This window comes from Tauraco erythrolophus, chromosome 3 (genome assembly GCF_009769465.1).
Source record: "Tauraco erythrolophus isolate bTauEry1 chromosome 3, bTauEry1.pri, whole genome shotgun sequence".
NCBI lineage: Eukaryota > Metazoa > Chordata > Aves > Musophagiformes > Musophagidae > Tauraco > Tauraco erythrolophus.
Window position 1 is genome coordinate 8,605,762 of NC_141467.1, and position 24,736 is coordinate 8,630,497.

The 24,736-nt window shown below is 44.0% G+C and overlaps 1 protein-coding gene across 1 annotated transcript in view; it reads left to right on the forward strand.

Moving 5' to 3' along the window:
- Window positions 1–24,736, forward strand: part of PHACTR1 (phosphatase and actin regulator 1) — a 323,506-nt gene that overhangs the window by 158,303 nt on the left and 140,467 nt on the right. The gene's annotated exons all lie outside the window — the stretch shown is intronic.

Genomic DNA, 24,736 nt, shown 5'->3' on the forward strand with positions numbered 1-24,736 from the left:
AAACCATGACAATCAGGACTGTAATTAAACGGCGTCTTAAAGAAATGAAGAGAAGCTCAGCATAGCTTTAGTTTTTAAAGAAAGCGGGATTTACAGCGCTCCAGATGTTTTGCTTAGAATGAGCTTCATTGACCTGGAATATGAAAGTGTGCCAGCATACTCAGTGGAGTGTTGTTAATGCCTCTGGTTGGGTTTGTTTCAGGATCTTTGATCTGAATTTCAATATATTTAATTTTGTGAGCACAGTGGTCTACAGAGAACATTTAATCTACAGAGATTAAAATTACAAAGGTATACCTACCAAGCATCCAAACACAAAGCTTTGCATTGTGACTTCTCCCTATTCTGTTTTGGTTTTAACTAAGTCATCGCAAGTGTGTACATCCATTATGTTCTGAAAACCTATTTTTGCAAGGCTTGCATTATCAAAAATCTTTATTAGGACAACAGTGTTTGAAGAATGCTTTCACATTTTTAAAAGGCCTATGTCTTATCTGACTTGTCATCCAGACGCCGTTTGTAGCCAAAGATATCACAAGGTGATGCCTGAAACAATTGAAAAATTACCAAAACCCCTCTGTAATCATCATTAAAATGACAGTTAAACAATATTTTGTTTGTGTTCACCCTACATACAATTTTTATTGCCCATCCTCCCAACCAGTAGACAATTGGAAGTTACTCATTTACAGAATGTTGGCAGTTTTAGAACCTTAGGACTAAAAGACACCGATACGCTAGTGTCTCATCTCAAACAGTGCCATGCTTCTTGTCAGCAAAGGCAAATGAGTCAGGCTTTCAGTGTGTCTACTGACGCATGGAAAAACCACCCTGAGCTTTACAAGTATCTATTAGGCACAGGGAAAGGGTATTTTCTGAGTTGCTTCTGTGAAGGAGTTGAGCTCTGTGTTCTAAATCTGAATGTCCACACTCAATTTCAAAACCTGTGAACAAAAACAAAGGTCATGGACGTTGTCCTTCACTCCTCAGGACCATGGGTCTTCCTTGCTATTTCCCCAAAAGCTAGCGTTCTCTTGGTAATTGTTTGTCCCTGGGTGATAACGCCATCTCATCAAACCTATCGCCAGCTCTGAAACTGGACACTGTAGGCCTTGGATATCCTGGGGCTATGCATTAGAAATCTTGATGTTTGTAGAAGGGTCCCAACGTCATCATTACTGTGCAGCAAAAATACTTTGTTCCATGCTTAAAGACAAATGTGTCTGGAAACGGAATGTAAAGATAATAGATTTATTCAATCCATGGGCCTTTAACAACCGAAAAAAAAGTCAGAAAGGTAAGGTAACAAAACACAGGAGTATATGTGACAGTAAAGAAATTCCTTGATAGCTCTAGGATCTCTGCTAGCTCCTAATTTTTTTCTTTTGAATCAGGCTGCAGAGAAAAAAATGAAGAAAAAGATCACCTTCTCCTGTGCCATCCAAAGCTAGACTCCTTTTGTCTCTCCTTACAAAACTGTGCTGCTTTCTTTATAGCCATGGGGACGTTCCCTTCCACCTCATCCCTTATATGCTTTGATTAATAAATATTACTTGATTGTACCATTGCTGCCTTGGAGACGTTCACACATTCTGAAGAGCTACTCCTAAACTCCATGCTTCAAACTTCTTATGAGAGGAGAGTTGTCAAAGTTGTCAAACTTTGGGAGAGTTGTCAAGGTACAAAATCTGATTGTATGGACTGTACAGCCTAGAACGGGAACTGAAGACTGGCTAACCTCTCTCCTGCTCCCCTCCACACTGTTGATTTTGTGGTAGTCATTCTAGGGACCCAAGGAAATCCATGTTCAAGAAGTTCACAAACTCCAGTTCTTCAACATGATGATACCGCTGCAACCGCCTAATGTGGTCCCATTGTGCAGACCCAAAGTAGAGCGTGCTACTAGTGTGCTAGATGACAAGCACTACAGTGCGTGGTATTTTAAATCCGTGCTGGGTGGGTGGCAATGACGATGGACTGCATCAGTACAACCCCACTGATGGGTCAGGTCATTATCTCTTGTCCTTGTTTAATTTCTTCTTCTCTCATGCTCAATTTGTTTTCCAAGTTTCCTTCTCTCCTTCAGCCTTCCTACCTCTTTTTTGGCCCCTGAACTAAGTGTCCATTCTCCACTACCTCTGACCTCTTCTCATGTACGTCATTTACTATTCCCAAAATGTAAAAAATGGAGGATTCATAATTCTGAGCTGCTGAAAATTTCTGGTAAGGAGCTGAACTACGTGTTGTGACTTGCAAATCCCAGTGCTTCTCTGACAGTAACCCAGTAGAAGAGGCAGTTGTCCATTGTGTGAAGATAATGTTGTTTATAGCTCTTGCTGGCAAGCCAGAAGCCGACACTGTTCCTTGGTACTAACTAACACGCCTTCTCTTTCTCACTGGGGGAATTTATGAGAGCAGAACAAGACTCTTGAAAGATGCTGATGAACATGGTGGCTAGTAAAGGGCACCTTCTGTTCTTTGCTTCTTTATATAGACTGCAGTTGTGCCCAACATGCACTGCAATTTGGCAATGCCTAGGGAGGAAGAACTGGCTTGTAATTGAACGTAGATTCAAATCAAGCTCTGACACGTACTTTCTGTAAGACGTTGGACAAGCTATGCCGTCTTTCTCTTCGTCATATTTAAATGATACTTTTACAGTTGTATCTAATTGAATCCTAACCTTTTCAAGGCTGGGCTGTTTGAACAGTACCTTGTATAAAGCACCTCCTCATGCAAGTTGAGGTGCTTATTACAGATAATTACTTATGAATAAGCCTTTGTCCCAAATTGCTTACGAGAGACCAAGCTCATTGCACGCAGCCTGATGAAGTAAATCAGATGGCATTCACGTTCAGTTGGTACTGCCTTGACCTGAATTCAACCTGACTGATACAAAGATGAAAATCTTTCCATATCTTCAACCATTCATCATCTCTAATTGCTAACTTTGTTATCTCCTAGCTAAGCAGCAAGCCAACTATTCATAATAGCTTTATAATAAGCTGCTTCATTCTCTACAGCCCATGGCCTTTGTTTTGTCACCTTCTTTGCTTTCAAGTCCTGCTTCGGTCAAAAGAACAAGAGAAAGAGCAAAGAAAACACTTGTTCCTCTTTACTGATCCCTGTGCTTCCACTTGGAGGCCAGATTGGCCTGACAAAATTCCTGCTTCTCTCCCACATGCAACTGCAGCTAGTTCCCTGTATTGTCAGGGGCCAGAAGCCTTTCCATTTGCCCCTCTGTGTGTTTCTGCGCAGGCTTTGAGAGGTGCCTCAGGCAGCCAGAGCAGCCCTTTGTCCTGTGCTGCTTGTTGTGTTTCCCACGATATTTGGCCTCTGGCAACCAGTGCGTGGAGGTGATGTTCCTTCAGATGGAGGCGGTTTGGAGAGGATGGAGGAACCTCTGTCAGCAAGGTTACAAAGCATATTTGCAAAATGTACATAGTTCAGGATTTCTCAAAGTGACTAGAAAAATGGTGAAATACAGCCAGGAAAAAAAAAAAAAAAAAGGCAGTGCCTTGATAGGAAAAGCTTATTTGCAGCTTACAGTGCATGAGATCTCTCAAAAAGAGAAGCTGCAGGTCCCCTGAGGAAGAAAGCCAAAAGGCTTCCCTGGAGAAAACTGAAAAGTTGTGTATATTCCCATGAGCGCAACTCACCAGCTTCTTACCAAAGGGCTGTAGCATGATCACATCCCACTTAAATATCTTATCTGAGTGGTTGAAAGCTGTTACTCTGACAAGCAAGCTTGGTCACTTTGCAGTTGCAGAGTGCAGAAATACATTCACGCACCCCTGTGAGCTAGTCTTTGGCCCTAGGACTGCCTTTGATTGTTAGCACAAAGGTATACAAGTCAGAGGAAGATATTATTGATTTAATGCTTTAGAATCAAAATAATTTATGTTGGATGGGACCTCTGGAGCTCAAAGCATGTCTAGTTAGATCAGGTTTCTTGGGGACTTATACGTTCCAGCCTTGAAAACCAATAGAGATGGAGATTTTACAGCCTCTCCGGGCAACTTGGTCTTATGCTTGGTTATATTTAATTAGTAGTCTCACCTTTAAGCCTTAACCTGTTACAGGGAGGGGAAAATATCTTTTTGTGCAGAAGCATCTGCTTCAGTGCAAGCATCGCAAGAGAATGCAAACCGTGTTCTCTCCTGAGTCTTCTCTCAGTGTGATCTTCAAATACTGCTTTGTTCATAGCGATGTAAGGAACATAGATGTGTTGAGCCTCTTAGTATACGTTTTGTTGATAAATTTCCAGTCATAACCCATAAAGTGATTGGAAGCTTCCATCTGCTATTGGCCTCATGATGCACTTAGAGCCTTACCAAATTCTCGAAGCACCGAAGTCTTGAAGCTGGGCTGCTTTAAGCCCAGAGGATTACTGCGCTAGAGACAACTTGAAGAAGATTGTTAGGACTAAAAGTCCATTGAAATGTCAGAGTACATGGTATACTGCAGTCCTGAGCTCTGCTGGGGTCCCCTGGAATTTCTGTATTACAAAGCGATAAAAAAGATCTGCAGTGGGTTTTACCAGTATTTTGCTGCATTTCCTCCACTGTGAATGAAATGCATATTGTACTGCAGACTTTCCACTTCAGACTTGAGTCACACATTCTTCTCTGGTTCAAACCTTTGGTAAAAGCAAAATCCTGCTTTTTGTGCTGCCTTTGTCCCCTGGGGACTTAGGTTTTGGCAGATAGGTATTATGGATCATGCAGGTGGAGCAGTTGGATCTGTAAAACCTCAACAAACAGCAAATGTTAGGAGCAAGTTCTTATTTCTTATGAATAATTTACACACATGATGGCTAAGGTTTCAACGAGTAGTATAGATATGTAGTTATATATTATGACAATGGATTGTTCAGGAAGCTGAATTAGATGTTAGCTGTTACTATGTCCTCTTTTTATAAAAGGCTCTGAAAAATTGCTAAAATCTAGTCTGGATCTTGAGGCTTTATAATTATCCAATGGGCAGATGTTAAAGAGCTCGGCAAATTTCACGTTAAAATATGTTCCAGGATTTCAGCAAAAACTGATTATACAGCTATTTCTTCAGATCCTTTAGCACACTGCATCTTCTTTTGTTGACTGCTATTCAAGTTTTAAAGAGGCAAACAATGCTTAATATGGTCTTTTGTCAGCAAAGATCTGTTGATGGCCATGTATTGTCTGTTGGTGGTGAAGAGACTAGCCTGGTTATCTTAAACTCTGGGGACGGTAGGGGAATGATGTCGTAAGACTGATGCAAAGCCAAACTTTTCCCTCTGTGCTTTGTGCTTCATGTGGGTCCACAGTGAAAGTACAAGCAGCGACTAAGAGATAGGAGTCTGATGAGGAAAAACGACTGGGCTGCAGTGAAGATAATAGGGGCTAAAAGGAGGAGAGGAAGAATCCTTTTTTGCTGCTTTTCTTTGGAGAAAGTGAGAGGCTCCTCATGCAGATTTGTGTGCTGTTTAGAGGAGCCTGTGTTTATGCTCAAGGAGGAAAAGACTGCAAAAGGTGCTCATTATATTGTCAGAAGCTTCTTGCTTCATTTCAGTGCTGTGAGCTGCTATCTTACTGGGAGATATGTATAGAAGCTGCATGCTATTCCTGGGGATTTGTGTTGTCTTTTTTTTCCAGTTTGAGAAAAATGCGAGTGCTTATTGAAGTGAGGAGATTGACAGTGTGTGCTGCTGTCGGGCCCAGTGGAGGCAGAGGCTTATGAAAGCTTCCCCCTATAGCTTTGCCACCATATGTACCTTAATCGTCCTTTGCAGCTGCCCCGGTGCTCCTGGTTCCTGCACTCTTCGTGTGTAATTACAAAGTGCTTTTCAGGGGTGAGGAAGCCTCTGAAGATCGGGAGGGTCTGTCAGTTCAAAGGCACCCTGAAAATTTGAATGTCTATTCACAGCTTTCCTGATCTTCTCTCTTTCCCTCCTCCTTCCCTTTATCTGCTTTTTCTTCCTACCAAACGTTACTTCCCTTTGCCTGATGTTCCCACCAAAATCTCTGCCTGCCTGCCTACTCATTTGTACCTCTATTAGACCTCACAAACTTTTTGCTTGCTCCTTCGGCTCAGCCTCTCATCCTCTGTCTGAGCTTGGTCAGGGTTTGACTTTACTGGACTTGCTGTCTGGCTTTCCCCACACGTCCATCTTCCAAAGCTTTTCCGTTTTATGACTTTCTCAGATTGCCTCAAGCACAACGGCACTGGAAACCACAGGAACCATAGCAAGCCATTAAACTGAAATGAAAACTCATTAGTTTTGTGTGGCTGACCCAGTGGCTCACAAGAGGCATGGCAAGTCGCGGGCTGTTGGCCTGGAAAGTTTGGGCAAGAGTGTTAAAACCATGTTACTGCAAAAGAGCTCTTTGGGACTAAGTCTGCAAAACTTCTTGATTTGCCTTTTCTTTTTTTTGTGTAAAAATGTTCCCTAAACGAGTGTGCTTCATGCACAGTCACATCTCTGACCTTCAAGTAAACTGTTCTGAACTACAAGCAACAGACTTAATATGAGTCATTTATAAAGGCAAAAAATCCAGTCATCCCTATTACGTGCTGGTCGTAACTTTGTCTGCTGTAGGCTGGTGATCTCAGTAGCCAGTAGAGAGTTTCTGAGATAATTACTATCCATTTAATTGCTTTGAAATAAATCATTTGTCTGTCTAGCAATTTCAAGCCATGCTCTTACTTATTTTGGATGTGTTACTTCACCAAAGCTTCCTGCAGTCTGATCCTTGTCCATAATTTCAGCCTGAGAAGTGACAACAGAAGTAAGGATTATCAGCAGGGAATGTTAGTTGGTGTGTATGCTTAGGGAAGCCATGCTACTTGATATCATCAGGAATTAATTTGATTAGTCATGTAGACAGAAGTGCGGGGGCAATTTGTGCTGAGAGCAATGCTTGTGCAAGCTGATTGACTTCGTTGCAATTGCCTGTGATGGAAAGTTCAGTTTGACCTATTTTCTTAAATTTTCCTTAAAGCCAGATGACTCAGGCCTTTCTGGAGCCAGGGCAGACAGTGCTGTGCATGGCTCAGTTCTTGAGTGCCTGTGACAGAGAATGGAAAGTCTTAGACCTCTGGGATTTCGTGACATTCATGTCTATCCCTCACACTGTAAAAGGGATAGAGTTTCAGGATATCCCAAGTGGCAGATCTAGAAAGACTGAGGTTTTCGCTGGTGTCTCAAGTTGATCGCCCAAGATTGTCAGGCATTAGCAGTTACAACTATTTTTTTTCTTAGCAGTGTTTCTCTTATTCCCATCTTGAGATGTGCAATTCTTGAGAAAATAGCAAGAAAACCCTAGTGGCATCCTGAAAGATGATGACTGTGACTTGCTTTACTGAGCTTTCTTTGCATGCAAGAGTCTCCAGAAAAGGCTGTTCCAAGTGGTCGGTTTGTCACACAGAGAAAACTTGATCAGTTCCACAGAGTTTCCAGTTTCTCCTTTGCATGTTGCAAATTCGGAGCTTCTGCTGTATTTTCCATGTTATTTTAAGTCAAACATTTGAGTTTGTTCAAATTAATGTTCTTGTTACAAAACAGTTGTAACACACATCTCTGGAACCCTCCAATTGCCTTCTTTGCTTTGCTCTTCAGACATGGTAGTTACTTGGAGCCAACAAAACCACGAGTGCCTGCTTTCTATATCCGTAGGAAGAGGTAGACAATTAAATCATGATGCGGGAGCAGTTCTGCCGGTTTGCCACCCAGAGGTGACCAGTACTTGACTTTATTTACTCCAAGGGCTTGCACTGCTCCTCTGGACCTTCTCCCTCCCTTTTTCATGGCTAGGAGCGTTTCTGACAAGAATAAGCCACATTCAGTTTTCCCCCCAGGGTCTTGCTAGGCACACAGGCATGCTCTGCCTTCTCCCCTCACTGAGCTTTTTTTAGCGTGCTGTGGGGGAACATAACCTTGTGAGGAATTATAGATGCAGCCAGATACCTGACTGTGGATTTGGGTTTGTGTTGGGTTTTTTAAAAAATACTTTCCTGCACCTATGTATAAGACAGCTCTGGGCTTGGTGGGAGGAAAGCAGAAGGTACAGAGCTGTTTCTTTATTTATGAGCAGAAGGAAAAAGGTATTTGGGGGTGATGGGGTGTAAAGGAGGTGATGGGGTGTAAAAATCCACGGTGTGTATTGGACTTTATTCTTTCAGTGTCAAGTAGGGAGTAACTAACAAGGAAGCTGCTGTGCATTGTCAGTCTCCGAGGGACCAGTGCTGTTGTGTTTTGGTATATATTGCCATGTGCAGAACTTGCTTCAGATTCCTCCTTGGTTTCAGTCTCGTAATTGCACCGAGGTTTTTGGTACTACTTTTTGTTAACCTCAAGATTGCAGCTGTATCTAAACTATGGGTGCAGGAGTGCTGCTGAGTCCCAGTTCATCTCTCTGCTCTGTCCTACGTCTATTATCAATGTAAAAATGGCATAGGCTTCCATTCATCTGGAAAGCCAGCTCCGCAGGATCTGCAAAGTGCTCCAAACAGATCCCTAAAATCCTAGGGCATGCCACATCTAAATTAGATACAAAAATTCAGAGTGGATTTTCTAAGTTGGGAGCTAATGGCCTTGCTAGGGCTGTAGTGACTAATGGCTCTGGTGCTAGGACTTGGAGTGACTTTGCTTGAGCTAGGACTTCACCTGTAATTTCAGCATAAAGATTATCTCTTCCTTTGAGTGCCTTCTGATGCTAATGGTTGCTTACTCAGCTGTTTTACAAATCCAGACTCCACATTGGTTCATTGCTGGTGTTTACCCTTAGCTTCTTCAGGCCTTTGCGCATTAATTACACGTATATGTTTGGGCATTCAAATGGCAGCTCAGCAACTTTCCGTCTGTCCTGCTGGGTAGGATGACATCGTTTTATCCTTACAAGTCCTTTACCGTCAGCAGTTCTTCACACTTGCAGCAAACAGGTGTTTCTAAGCTTAAGTGTTTTTTGTGTGTAACCTTTTCTGTTAATTTTTATCGCACCATATGGTACCACAGTGAAATAAAGCAGGGCTTCTCCTAAATAAGGAGAGAACTCCACCATGGCGAAGTGTGTGCATAGGATATGGAGAGCCCTGCAAGTAGAGCAAGAATGAGCCGTGTGATGCTTCAGCAGCGTTGCTGAATGTAGGAAGGCCAGGAAAGGCCGTTTTCTTTCCTTTCTTCTCCCTTCAGTTTGCTTTTGTTTGCCCGGCACTCATCACCTGGCTCTCTTGGGCTCGTGACTGCGAGCAGGGGCTGGGATTGTTGCCTAAGAATGTGTTTATAGCTGCAGAACTAAAAAGATTGTCTTCTATTTTGGCCTGCAGGAGTCTCAGGCTGATTCTCCCTCCTCCTTGCCCTCCCAGTTTTGCTGATGTGCCATGCAGTAAGCAGAAATACACAGAAATACTGTCAGCTTAGCACCCTGGAGTCCCTGCGATGGACCAGAGTCCTGCTGCACTAATTGCCTGGCAAACAGAAAATACTTGGATATCCGGGTTTGAGTTGCGGCTTGCAAGGAGAAGGATTCCCCACCTGGCAACAAACTCCTTTAGCAAAAGTCAGCTGTCCTGAGGTGGCTTTTGAGGCACTTCTTGGCAGTGAATAGAAGATGCTACCAAAGCGGGTATGCTGTTAGTGGCTGATTCCTCTGTTGCAGTCAGTGGATCAAGTTGTACGTATATTCCTTTTCATTCCAAGTTGATCAGTTTGTTTCAGTATGTGTAATACAACATCGATGTATGCATTAATCACCAGAGCAGCTGGTAATTAGTTAATTTATCTTTTATCTCCTTTTTCATTCTCACTGGGATTCATAGTACAGTGGGCAGAGGAAATAGGGAGGAAAGGAAAATATTTAGAAAAAAATTGCCAAATACAGAGGCATCCCTGCAAAAACATCGCTGCCTAAATAGACTGCAAAACAAATGAATCATGGCGTTTGGTTAGAAAGACTAAACTGCTGCAAAGAAGTGATGCTGCCTTATTAGATTTGCATTTGTCTAGCATTTTCACCTGGACAACGCCATTCTGTTAGCCACAGCTTCTTCAGGGAAACACTACAGCTCTCCAAGACAACCTTCATATAGAAGAAAGGTGGCTGAGAGACTTTGACTCAATTTCCGTTGCCCACCTGTTTGCGGTGGAAACAGGAGGGAGCCTGTTCTGCCCACACGGAAACGTCCACGTTGTTCAGCTGAAGGGCTTAGGACAGACTTCAGGGGTTTCCTGTCTAGCATTGGGTGTTTGCACAGTGCCACAGCTCGAGAGAAAGAAGTAAGAGGAAATCTTTTTGGTGGTGTTGAGGATGCAGCCAAAAGCTTGCCTGCTTTTGGCTACTTGGTTCCAGCATCCCTTTTTGCTATCACAGAGATTGTTTGAGGGCACAGTGACCCAAAAAAGACTTTCAGCCAGATACTTTGGGACAGGGGGAGACACGATCCAGGGGGAAAAATGGAAGTACAAGGTGGACCCTCAAAGATTTTGATGTAGATATGAGCTCATATCTCAGTAGGCACATTTTAAAGGAGATGCTGCTTCCATCTCTTCTTTATGGACAATGGAAATGGCACTCTCCTTAATGGCAAAGGCTGCAGTGGCAGGAACTGAAGGTACAGGTGTTTTCCAAAGTTTATACAAGAAGTGAATGTGGGCTGGGAATAGGATGCAAGTTTGTTGATTCACTGTCAAATAACCAGCTGTCTGACATCCTCTTCATTGATTTTGTTGTCCACTGTGCGATAAAATTCTGCCAGGGTTTGCAGCCGCCTATTTGAGGCAGTGAAAGAGTTATGATTTTTTTTTTTTTTGACTTGTCCTTAAGGCAAAGCAAGTCATTTTTCTGCAGGAATACTGTAGTATGTTCATTTTACATTATTTGTCCTGGAACTGATTATCAGCAGCAGCTTTCACCATAATTACACAGATCATAATTAAACGTATTTTTGTTTTATGAGCTGTGGCAAATTCAGATTCTCTATAAGGCGGCTCTTAGGAATGAAGGCAATTTGCATGTTATAGCAAAGTGCATGTTACAAGAGACATACTAGCAGATGGCTTCAGGGCTTGTTTGCATTCAAAATACATAGCACCTGCAAGCAAAAATGCGCTGGCCTTTCTCCATGATAATTTGGGCGGCTTATCTACACAGAATCAGTGTTACTCGCTGGACCAGTTATTTAATTCCCAAATGTCCCCAGCTGTGTCAGAGCAGGTGGGCTTGTGCGTTCTCCTGGGATCTGCTTGCAAAAACTCTGTCCATTACCATAATGTTTGGTGGTTCTTTTGTTGTATAGAGTACTCTTGAAGATGTATAGGTCACTAAAGAGCTGTACACCTGACCTGTAGGAATAGCTACAAAGGTAGTCTCCTTCCACTCTGCACGAGAAGGGAGTTGCTCCTGTCCCTCTCTAAAAGTTGTTTGGGGTTAGGAGATAATAACTAAAAATGCAGGGGTTTGGATACCAAGTTTATTTTCAGATCTGAGTTGAATTTCACGGTTTTGGAATAAAAAGAGTAAAGCTTAAGTTTAGACAGAGTGAACCATTCGGACCAAGCCTGCTGGACGATGTTTTTCCTGTGTCCCTGCTCATTTTCCCGTAAAGAGTAGATCTCTGTGTTTGAACAGTCTGTGTAAGTGTTCCCTCTCTGTCATATACAAGCACCTTCAGAGCACCTTGCAATGTTATTTTGTTAAATTTATATGAAAAACAGAAGCATCGACATCACTGCTCTTTAGTCAAGAAGCTGAGATATCAAGACATTGTAAGTAATTTGTCCAAGGTCACAAAGGGAGACTGCAAAAGACTGATGACCTGTCCCAGTTTTTCATGTCCTAAGTCCTACCCGATTCCCTAACTGCAAGACCATTTGCTTTGCAAGACCAGCTCTGCTGAACATCTCACACTAGTTTCCTTTCCTAAAACAGGTGGGACACAAGACCGCAATACTGCCCTGCGACAGCAGATACAGTATTCCAGTTGAGAGTTCACTCTGCATTTTGTTAACACTCACATTTCCCACATTTGGGGAGGTTCACATTAGAACGTGCTTTCTTTTTCTGCCCCATTTCTCTAATGCAGCAGTGCCGGGTACCAGTGACAGACAGCAGTGAACTCTAAGCAAGTTCAGAAGGTGAAGTATGGACATGTCTTCCGCTTACCTAATTATTTTCTGAATCACAGCTGAGCTGAAGGTGTTCTCAAAGGCAATGAGTAAGTTAGAGGGAAATCCACGGCGAGCGTCTGAACTGCTGTGTGACTTGTAGGGGATCAAACCATTCTCAGCTTTCACCTTCCAAACGTGTAGGGTAGCAAACAGTGTCTCAGCATCAGGCATTCAAAGGGACGGCTTTTCAGTGCATTAACTTGTAGCTACATGGTACGCGCATTTGGGGAATTCACCTGCTTGTTCCTGAATAATTCTGAATTCCCTATTCTCCTGCCACTTAAATGAAACGGGGAAGAATTTTAGATGAGCAACACATGCAAAATGAAGTCCTTTGGGGCAATGCTTAACCTGAGGTGACCGGCTCTATTCAACATAAACCTATATGCGTAGCCCAGCGTGCAGGATGCTTTGCGTGGCTTAGTGAACAGCATGATTCTGCTGAGAGCATGCTTCAGCCCGTATTTCCGTGAGATCTGATAGCACCTAGCCTGGTTTGTGAACACCGCTGAGAAAAGTAAAGCCTTGCAGTTTTTGCCTTATGTGACATCTCAAGGTTTCAACTCCCAGGAGCGCCAGGTGAGAAGTGAGACCTGCATCAGAGTGACGCAGAGCAAGTAGGTCAGCAGTTTCGTTGCATGCATCTCGTGTGTGTCTGTGTGTGCGTGCGTGCATTTGAGAAAATGGAAAACCATGGCACTGAATCCTTAAGTTTCTGCTCCGTCTTTCTTTAGGCAGAAGTCTCACTGACTGTTTCATGTGCAGTTGAATAGAATTGAGGCTGTTTTCGCCGCTCCTTGCAGTAAAACGTGGCAACAATACGTGGAAATGGTAAAGAATAGCAGAATGAGTGGATTTCTTGTAACAGCAAGCAAGGGCTTTGGCTAAAAATAAGGAGAATGGTGTTATCCTTTGCCATGTTTCGTCTGCCCCAGTTGCGCGCTCTCTCTGCTTGCTGCCTGCCAAACTGATAGCTTGGTGCAGATTTAAAGGAGCAACACTCACATTCCTGTAATAGCTACCAGGATAGCTGAAGTTATCATCTCTTCTTCAGGCTTTCCTTCCCAAAGCCTGCAAGAAGCAAGCATCCTCGCCCTGCTTTCTCTGTGTCCCAGGCACTGTCTGAGCTGCTGCTTCCGCAGGTTGGGCAGCTCGGGCTGTTTGCCGTGCCGCGTAAACAGACGGCACGTTTTGGGGGCAGCTGGGCAGCGAGGGATTGAGAGAGCGTCTGGCCAGAGATTATAATCCCCTTCGGGCTGGGGCAGCTTTGCAAGCACGCTGCCCAGGCTGCGGGCACCCGGGGGTGATCGGGCTGCTCTCCGGAGCAGCTGCCGTTTGGGCAGGGGGCGAGGGAGACAAAGAAGGGGGTGTTCGCCCCCCAGATCAGCTGGCAGCCTGCCCTTTGTGTGTGAAACGTTAATTACGGCGGGACAGGCCGCCGTGCCGCCCGAGGCTGCCGCGCTCGCCGGGAACGGCAGCGCGTCCTGCCGGGGGACGCGGCGCTGGCCGGTGCCCGCCATCCCGCAGGGCTCCTGCCCGGCGCTCCCGCCTGTGCGGGGGGCTCGCCAGAGCACGGGGGAGGCACGGGAGAAGAGGAGGGGCGGGTAAAGCGAAGGAAGGCTCCGCAGCCGGCCAAGGCAGCCGACGCCGCACGGGCTCCCCTTTGCCGCCGGAGCCGCCGCTCGCCCGCGGCGGAGGGCGAGGCCCGCGGCGGGCAGCGCCGGAGCGGGGCCGCGCTGGAGCGGGGCCGCGCTGCGCACCCCCCCGCCGGGCCCCAGGGGATTGGTTAAGGCGGAGGGTCGCGGAGGGCAGCCAGGCTCCGGCGGCGCTTCTGCCCGCTCCGCTTCCCGCCTTCCCCCTCCTCTTGCTCTCCCCCAGCCCTCCCCTTCGTCCCCGTTGTGCGAGGCGGGAGGGCGCGGATGGCGGATTGCGCGCACGCCAGGCGGCCGGGGATGCTGGCTGCCTCCTCTGGCTGCGGGCAGGGCTCGGCCTCGGACACGAGTGGAGAGAAACCCAAAAAGAAAGCGTTCTGTCTAGTGAGGATGAAGCCACTGAAGGAGCCCTCCGCCACTACCAACAATGTCTCTTTCGTGATACACTGTCACATAGGCAAGGAGATCAAACACATTTGCAGCAACTGCAGTCGCGGGGAGGAAGCCCGTGACGGTGAGTGCCGAGATCCCGTGGGTGTAGGAGAGAGGCAGGGGAGCGTGTTGGCTTGCATGGGGGGTGTGTGTCCATGCGTGCGCTCCCGCCGGAGGCTGGGATGCTCGGCTTCCCCTCCACACATCCCAGGGAAGGAGGAAAGGGAGCGCGGGAGGAATGCGCTGGGCATCGGTTCAGCGCGATGAGCGGAGAGATGCCGAGAGGGACAGGTCCCCTCATTTGCCACAGAAGCTTTGTGCTAACAGTTAAGGAACCGACTCTTTTCTTTTTCTTTCCTCTTTTTTTTTCTTTCCCCTTTTTTTCCCCTAGTTGCTATAGAAATTGCTGTGTGTATCAATTGCGTTTTGTTACCGTTCCCGTGAATTGTGTAGATCAGGGTTTTCTGCCTTGATCCATCAACTTTTTCCTCGTCGTGCTGCAGTAGAGTTTGCTTGAGTCAACTCAGTGTTTGGAAGGACTGGTCTGCCTGGAATCCAGCTAGTGTGATTTTCACCATGCTGTCAAACGCGTGGGGGAAATTGTGTTTTTATTGGAATTAATATAGTGTTCTTCATTAGACAACTGTTCTCATCCCTTCCCCCTCTCCTTTTGGGACTGAGCAAAACCTCCAGAGGGTATTCAGAGAGTGACGGTGTAATCAATCACAGGTGTTGTGACAGGTAAGTATATGCTTTTTATGTTTCTGGGAATGCAAATACTCGAAGGCAACAAAGACAAATTAGTTGGATTTTGCCAAAGTCAGCAATTAGGAGAAGCTGAGAACTAAAAGGAACATAAAAGCATTCAGGCAAAAAACAGTCTCACAGATGCTACCCCGCATTCTTGTTCGATGTTGTATTACTTCATTTTGCTGTGTGGTTTTACATGTTACTTAGGACTGAAGGCACTCGACTTAGGACTCCCTATTAGCTGATGTGGTAGACAGATCTCGTTTTCTGAAGGTCAGGGAAAGGCTTTTTTTGGGGATAAATTTGAATACAAAATTGTTATAATTTTCTGAGCTGAGGTTCTCAGTAGTTGTTGGCACCTCATTTTTCAGCTCTTGTCGCCGAGGCTCCTGCTGATTATTATTATTATTGTTATTAATAATAATAATAAACAGCCACCAAAGCTCCTTTCATTTGCTGTAGGCAAAAGAGCAAAATATTATTTGGGATCTGATGGTCCTTTGTCAACTGCAGGTCTGCAGTTTAATGAAATAACTGTGGTTTTGCTAAGGTCTCTTCAGAATTAGCATCCTGCTAGTATGATCATAGTTTGTTTTGATTAAACTGCAGCTAAAGCTGAACGGAATTGCTTTTGGTGGAAAGGGAGAAGATAGCCTGAGAAGCCTAGAAACCAGTGGGTTAAGCACTCTTAGTGCTTATGCCACTAGAGCAGAGGGAAGAATCTGATGAAGGCTATGCAAAATGTTGAGTGTTTTCTTTCCTCTTATGTGCTGCTGGTGACAGCAAGTCCCACAGATACTAAATGAAGGGCTACGTGCAGCAGCATCAGGTACTTTAAACTATTAGTATCGTTTATTTATCCTTAAAAGCAAATGAAGCTATTTGTTAAAAATACGCTTTCCTAGATTAATCGAGTTGACCTGAAAGCCAATTGCATCAACGTCTTTTGCTGGGTTTTTTTTTGCAACCTTGTACTTGAAATCTTAGCACGGTAAGGAAAGAACATTGCTTTCCTGCCTTTTAATGCACACATGTGTATGCATGGATACTTATGAACCTATAACTCCAGTTACTTGTACCTCTTAACAGACTAATGAGTATGTATTTAAGGACTTTACTTCCTTTTTTATGTTTGATTAATTAGTCTCAAACCATTAGATACTCCAAGGAGAGGGTGTGCCTCTTGACAGGAGATAATCTATTAACCCTAGAGAGTCAAAGAATAGAGCAGAGAGGCTTCCAGCCAGCAGGCTTCCAGAGCATCTCATCAGTCCTTTTTCACCCCCTCCTTCTGTGGGGTAGGATATCATTCTACTCCATGCAAATAACTTCTGTGGTCATCATTTAAAAAAGGTGTAATACTGGTACAGCCTTAATCCTTTCTTTCCCACCAGCATGCACAGCTATGAGTTTCTTTCAGAAAGTAAAGAAACTGTAGTCTCAGCTATGCTGGCTGAGCACACTCACTGGCTTGATTCTGACACATTTTTCAGGACTGAAAAATGCCAGTTTTTCTCTGGTTAATACTCACTCTAGACCTTTTAGGGTTTAGAGGGAAAGGATGAGCTAATGAACTGAAATTCTGATGCGATCATCATATCAGCAGGATAGATCAGGCAAAAACCTATGACCAGCGCAGGTACAGAGAAACTTGTAGGGGTCTCAAGATGTCTCTGCATCCTCACAGTTGCATAGCCTAAAGAGCATCCAGAAAGGGGGACCTATAAGGGGAATGCACACAACTTTGCAATGTGAACTTCCCTACCCTCCTGTTCAAACTTATGTACAGTTTATATATGGTCTTGCAGGCCTGAAACTGCACTAGTGGACCCAAAAGTCCTGTAAACCAAGCAACTATTATATTTGTTGGAACTGTGTACAAAGACCAGGATTCAGTCCTTATAGCATAGGCAAGCCAGTGGTATACATTCATTTAATGCTGAAATGTCCTCCAAATCCGGTTGTGAGTCCTGGATTCTAGTCATCATTTTACTCTGCATTCTCGTTGTACTACTGCATTGGCAGAGTTGGAGAAGGAAAATTCACAGTGGAATAGAGGGAAGTCATTCAAAGACCACTAACTAATCTAGCAAAAGTCATGACTAAGAGAATAGCAGAAGACACAGCCATGAAACCGAAGGAGAAGATGGACACAGGTGCTGAGTTGTATGTCTTGGAAGGGAGGTCATGTAATTTCTTCTTGGAGAGAAGTCGGTGAAAGAATTTGGACATGCAGATGAACTCACTGAAGTAAGAATAAAGGGAGTTGATGTGGATGCAGCATTTTGATGATGTAAAAAAATAAGAAATGAGAAGCTCAAAGAGAAGCAGGAGTTTACAGTAATGCAGATGGAAGTGGGAGATGTGTTAGCCATTGGACTGAAAGGAACGGATATATTTAATGCTATTTAGTTGGAAAATAGAAAACAGAGAGGGATATATAAAGCACCAATACTGAGAGTTTGGGTGACAGAATAGCAGAAGTGGTGTTGGAAATGGAGAAGTAGTGAAACTATACGTAAGGGAAGAATGGGGGGTGTGGTGTCATCCAGTGAAGTTTGAGTGACCACAGGATGCCCAGAAGAAGCTGCCAGAATGGTAATCAGACATGGTAGACTGAACCAAGAGGGAGAGGTCAAGTGTAGAAAGATGTGAGTCACCGCCAGGAATACAAGAGCAATCAGGGCTGAGCTCTGAATGCTGCTAGAGGAGGGCTGGGAGGGAAATGTTGGGAGAAGCAGGATGGTGAAGAGTTGTCCCAAGAAAAGACAGACCAGAAGTGAGGAGACAACACAAGTGGAGGTATTTTGAAAGTGCCAGAAGGATGAAGAGGAATGAAAATACTTCCCAAACGTAAACGTGGGAAAGTGACTGATTTGTAGAGCAGAAGGAGCTAGAACTACGGGAGATCCAGGTGCACTGGGACTGGTATGTACAAAGCATTTCCCAATGTACTGGTTTCAGTGGCCCCTGGGAGGGTTGTGGCGGTGCTGGGTCGTAGCAGATGACATGACTGATGAGTGAGGGGTCGGTAGTTAGAAGAATAAATAGAGGGAGAAGAGATTTGGCTGGGTTTTATTTAAGGTGTTAGTACACAGAATACTGACTGCAAATCTCAGTCCTTTGCAGAAGTCTGAGCCCAAATCTGGATCATGGTTTAGGCACATCTCTGCTTTAGTGTGGCTAGAAAGAACTGTAGAGGTTACAAAGGTACCTAGAAATGACCTCAGAGAAAGAGTGAGTGGAGCAGTTGAAGTGGGTGAGTTCGTGTTGTTTTTTATGCAAAGGATCTAACATCTTAAGTGAAAAACAGTTACCTAACAGTGCATTGGAAGAGAAGGACTGCACAGAGAAATGTGGGTTTTATCAGAGTGACAGGTGAGGGTTCTCAGCTCCGTTCCCACCTCTGAAGATGATCTCCGGACAGCTTTGAACACATCCATCCGTGTGCTGCTCCGTACCTAAGTTCCATGTCTGTAAGATGGAGATAATGGGATTTCCTCTCACCTGCCTGCTGATCTGTAAATAGACTGTGCGTCCTTTGGGGGAAGGACTGTCTCTCGCTGTTGCATTCCTAGTGCCAAGGATTTGTGGGGCTCCAGGTTTTTAGGGTCTCTAGGTACAGGTATAATGGAAATATAAATAATCTTAAGAATAAACGTACCCGAAAGGTTTCATTCAGAGCTCAAACCCAGTCTGCTTATTGTGTGCTCTTATAATTGAGGCTTTTGCTATTTAAGCAGAAATGATTCATTATCTTATATATGCATGAAAAGCAGCGTAGACGGAGATACTGTTGCCGTAGGAATTCCAACACTTGTTTTTCTGCTGCCATCCTTTTTCTAGAGCTTCCAGATAAATGTCTTTTCCAAATGGAAAGGGGGATCTGGGGAGATTGTGCCTGTGGGTTGTATGAGGGTGTGATTCCCAGCTGGAATTGAAGACTGTTATTTTTTTTTTCAAGCAGTAACTTTGAGAACATTTACTTTATCATCACTGAAGAGATTGTCTCTGAGGTGATTATTTTACTTCCCACAAAAGTAATTGTTAAATGAAATAGTTATCTTCTAGACAAGCCATAAGCCCTGCAAAAGCTGTGTATAAGAATAAGTTTTCCTCTGCTAATTCTCACATAATTTCAAACGGTAGCTGCTCTTCCATTGCCATCTCTAGAGTAAGCGCAGTATGTGGTTATGAGGCATTGCAGTCGTTTACAATTGTACCTGTTAAAAATCCTAAAATATTTTGGAGCAAAAAAATTAGACTCCACAGAATGGAAAAGTAGACAAAAAAACAGCGTACCTGGTCCTGCTGTGAAGTGTGTGAAGCCAAGAAACATGCTGGAGGTTTCAGCAGCTGATGTAATTATTCAGTGTGCGTCTTTAGTCTCTGAGGGATAGTTACCTTAAAGAAAGAGGAGGGAAAAAAAAGGCATGGGCTTACATTGGAGAGTGAAATACGTCTCTGTGGCAGCGCAGATCATAAGATAAAATTGGTTTATTTTCGTCAGTTGAACTCTGCAGTGTTTGATTTGGGTGAATACGGTGCTATGCCAGAGACAGTTGATGAAGTCGAGCGAAGATATTCCACACACCAAGAGGCTGCTGAGGAGCCAGACGGGACACTTTGCTCCCACCAGCATTGCTTTCTGCTCGGGAAGATGAGAGCCTGGGCCGAGAATAAACGTGCCTTTCTGAGAAAAAGATGTGATTCCTACTTGTGATAATTTCCAGGTAGCAAAATCCCCAAGGTGGGCAGGACACCATCATTTACTTTTCCTTTACCAGAGAGCAGGGAGAGCAGAGTCCCATGTGTCCTGCATGTTAAGGACTAACAGAAACCCATCAGTTACCTGTGTTTTGTCCTGAGATCAGAGACTAACAGGGCTGCACTGTGCTACTGTGGCTGGGCATGGTCTGCAGGCAGGAGGATAGGGGGGAGGAAGAGAAGAGGAAGACAAAGGTCAGTTTGGGCTATAAGAGGGCGTACCTCTGGCTTAAGTGTGAAGAACAGCAACTGCGAACGGCTGACCAGAAATATGCGAGCCTTTCCTTAAACGCTAGGGGTTGTTTCAGTTGGCTGGTTTGCCGTAAAAGAAAAGAAAAGAGATGGGGAAAGAGAGGAGGGATGATATCTTCTACCTTTATGTGCCAAAATAAAGCTGAAGAAACACCATCAAGCCTGGGGCAAGTCATTAACTGCACATGTGCCTCTCTGTAGTGACTAGCTCATATCCTCTTAAACTGCCTGTAGAAAAAACTGCTGGCTACAAAATAAGCCAGTCGTGTATGATTTCAGGCAAGGCTGTGCTGACGAAGGGAAGTTCACTGCCAGGGTTGCACAGGCTGTCACCCAGCAGAGCTCTGGGCTTACTGTGAAGAGTCCTGGAAGATACTTTGGCCAAAATTGCAATGTCATTTACATTATCGACTGAAACTGTAGGAAAAATACAGGTAGTAAGCGAGGTCTTCAGCTGGGTAAATTAGATAGTATGGAGGAAAAAAGTGATCGCATCAAGCTTATGCAAGCACATGTCTAAGCCTCTTGTTTTCTGGTAGAAACTCCTGCGTCCCTCCTGGATAAATGTTACCCACTTTTTCTGTGAATTCTATATAGCCACATCATTGATTTATGGAGGTTTAGGAACAAAACCAACAAAAAATGATGGAATGGTCACAATGGCTCAGCCGCCCTCTCATTTTTATTACACAGTGTTGACATAAGGGCTCTGATAAGAGGACACCTCAATTCTTTGGATCTTTAGAGAGCAGACGGCCAACCTGTTTCAGTCCTCTTCTCATTGATTTATCTCCTTTTCAATGCTGTAACTCAGTTGTCATCTTTTGATAGCATCTTACCATCCTGCTGTCTAGTCTGAGAACCAAGTTTCAAGTCTTAGGATATGTAAGCCTCTTAAATACAAAGATTGGGGCAACACCCAACACGTGATGAAAGATCAGCTCCTCCAAACGGAATGCCATCAGTATGATGGAAGCAATGTAGTATCCCGTATGTAACAATAGTGCTCTACTCTAAGTATTTGTTGTTTTGAGTACTATGCCTAGTTTAATTCTGTATCAGGCTAGATACATCAGATATACAATACAGAACTATTTGATAAACCATGAAAGGCCTCAAGATTTCCATGTATAAAGGAGGGAGGCAGTGTGTAAAAAAGGGGCGAGATGCAGAAAATGGCATAGATCATGGAAGAGCAGGTTCTCTTCTCGCCCTGCTATTACCAGAGCACTTCAAACCATCTGATATTGACCTGGCTGAACAAGCTTGGCTTTCTGTGCCTTTTTGCATCATCTGTCCTATTACTGTCCATCTGTACTACTTGTATCAGTTTGTGCTTTTATAAAACCTTCTGCCTCTGTTTAGAAACAAGAATTAGTATCGTATCATTAGAAGCATCAGAGTTCATTAATGGGCTTCTTGACTGATGAGCAGAACCTATCCTTTAGAGTATACTCAAATATATGTAACATTATCATTCATTGCTGCTACCTCAGCAGGAGAGGTAGACATTGTACATTAATTTTTGTATTGTAAGAATTTATTTCTTGATCCATTTCAGTGGCTGGTAGTAAATGTGTAGCTATTCCTTTGTATCTCCTAAAATCGTCTTGTTTGTAATCGGACAATACCGAATTTGGCTTCCTGTTGTTGTCATCTTATTCAGCCCTTAATTAGCCAGAACATAATTTCAGGAGCTCAGTATAAGTGTATGTGGTACCACCTTGCTAGCAATCTGCCAGGATATCTAAGATTGGTTGGATATGTTTGTAATCTGTTAAATCCATCATGCCACTCTCGCACGTCTTCCCAAACCCATTAGCCAAAACCCAGTACACCAGGGCACAGGGGCAATCGAAGGGCAGCACTGGGGTGTACAGTGGTTAAGCCAGCCCTGGCTGGGTGTTTTTAACGGCTTTCTTAAGAAACTGGAGAGTACTGTGATGTTTGCCATTATCTAGATGGATGCAGCAAAGCTGCAAAGGGGTGAAGTTGGGACGTACTTGAAGGCCCCGTTTTTCCTTTGTGACTTGGATTTGCGTGCTTCGCGGAAAATAATGATGTTCTTGCCGTCCTTATGAGCTGGAAAACTGTCCTCTTGCTGGTTTTTGGCTCTTGTGAAGTGACATGAATCTTCACTGGTCTGTTGCTTTTAGTCTCATTGTCTCGGGAAGTATTGGGCAGAGAGAAATAAGATGATGTCTGATCTTGTCACTGTCATCTCTTCCTGTCTTTCCTGGCTTTGGGTCCAGCTTACTGTGGATGAGGCAGGGCTAGCAGAGCCTCTGCCTTTGGATGAGACTCTTAGATTCAAAAGAAGTTGAATTATTTCTGTTGCTCTGAAAAACAGTGAACACAGTGTAATTTAAATCAACGATAAAATCAATCATTATGAGACCACCTGCTGTAGCTTCTTGGAATGACTAGATGAACCATTCTGTCTTCGTTATGCCCGGGCCACCCTGTCTAAAAGATACCTCCAAAATCATAGCGCTCAGCAGCCACCATGAAGATGTGCTGTTGAGAGATATGTTATGGACAAGCAGTGTTCCTCCCCAGAAGGAAGCTCCTAATCCCCAGTGGGTAAAGCTACAAATAGGAAATGGCCAGACCTGACTGACAGCCTCTGCAGATTTTCTCTGCATAGATAGTGGAGATCTTGAAGGTTTAAAAATATGACTCGGGAGTAAAAGCTAAACATTTCTAGCTTTTTCTTTTTTCCCCTCAGAAAAGCAAAAATTGTGTCAAAAATGTCCAAAGAGAAGAGGAGGGTAGGTTTCTGCAAACCTGTGCTTTATAGCATGCTAGTCAGGACGTGGACCGGTGATGAGAGACGCACAGGCTCCAAGACCTTGGTTTGTGTAACTGAGATTACTGTGGTTCTCATTTCTTTGCCCGTGACTAGGAGAGGCATCTAATGTCAGCTACTTACTGGATCTCTGGAGCCTAAGGGCTGCCATTTAGCATGTACAGCCTTTTGTGCAGGGCGAGCCCAGTGTATCCATTACTTGGGACATTTTTGAAAGGATGTTAAGGTGTACTTCATGTCTCCTCTTTCCTTCCTCCTGCCCTGAGCTGTGCAGCCCAAGACTGGGATGACGAGCTTAGTGTTGCAATTCAGCAGACTCTCTCCCCTATCAGTGCTTAAGAGAAGGATCTTGCCCTCTGTCATCTTTCGTATGACATTTTTCAGGCCGTTAGTGTGATGGCTTTGTGCAATAGGAGTACAGGGAATAAAATTAAAATGGATACAATTATTTAATTTGTCTTGGGAGATTTTGGTAGCAGTGAATGATTTTTATTTCACCTTGCCTCCTAAGAGAAGTTGATTGTCTCTTTGGAAGAACAGAGAGTAACGGTATTTTAAATCTTTCCATGTAAAGGCCTGAAAGCACAGAAGTGTAATGATGGTAACACTGAGAATATCAGGTCATGTCTAAGTGTTGTTAGACAGACTTGGTAACAATATTCTTTACCTGCAGCAGTGGGCTGGGGGAGGTACAGCTGCAACACAAACACCATTGTCCTGAATGGTAGATATCCTTTTAACATGGATTCTAGAATCAACAGATGGAAATATTGGTAGGCAGACTTGAATGCATTAGGGATCTTAAGATAAATAATTAGAATAATCATTAACTACATCCTGACATATGAGCCAGACCTGGAAATGCCACTGCGATCTACTGCATCCACAGTCCATGTATTAGCAAGCTTCTGTGAAGTATTGGTGATCCATGTATTCACATCCACATGCACCATATCCATGGTCCCTAATGTCAACAGTGCATGTCACAAGGATTATGGTACTGGCTTTGTCTCACTTTATGCATCCATTGGGTGCAGCTGCTTTACCATTCCCAATATTAAGATACTATGTGCGTAGCTCCAATGTTTTTTTGACATGGAGACCTTGTCGGCCTTGCTTTTGGTAAAGTAAATAGATAAAATCAGTAGAAAAGTTATTCCTTCTGCATCAGCTGAAAATAAACTGATATAAAGAGTATGTGTGTCATGCTGCTATTGAGCTTTATAGCATTGCATCTTTCTCATTTTGCTTTCCAATCTGCTTGAAATGTCAACACTGCTAAAAATTTAGATGCTCAGACTGAACAGTTAGCAAAGCAAATGCACACACATGTGGATGGGTGGATGGACAGGGGAAACTATTTGAACCAGAAGTTAAACCAGTATTGAAAGACCTCTTCCCTCTCCTCCTCTCATGCACCAGCAAAACAGGATGCTCTCCTTATGCTAGCACAGTGGTTTTATTGGATAAATAGTTTTGAAATTTGGGTTCAGCTTGAAGGAAAAGCCAGGTGCAGAGACTTGTGTGGATCTTTGGCTGTTTGAATCTGAATTGTACCCTGTTGAGAAATAGAAGAGTGAGATGACTAAAGCTTTCATTAATATTTACAGCCCCAAAGTAATTGTCTGCTGCTTTATAGCCATAAGGGTGAGGGGTTGTCTTCTAGCAGTCTGCTGTGGCACTTAAGATGGGATTTGCTGCCTGCTCCAGCATCTGAATTGAGAAGAGCAGTTTCTGACTGTCTGCTCTCTATGGCTGCCAGCTTTTGACTCCTCTAGCAGCCGTCGGAGAGAATTAGACACGATACCTAAATAGGAGAGTAAGGAGGGACTCATGAGACTCAGCTATGTAGCTTCCCTTCCTTCAGAGTTCCCCCCTTAAGTGGCATGTACAAACAAGCTAGAATTCAGGAGGTATTCTCCTTTCTCTTTT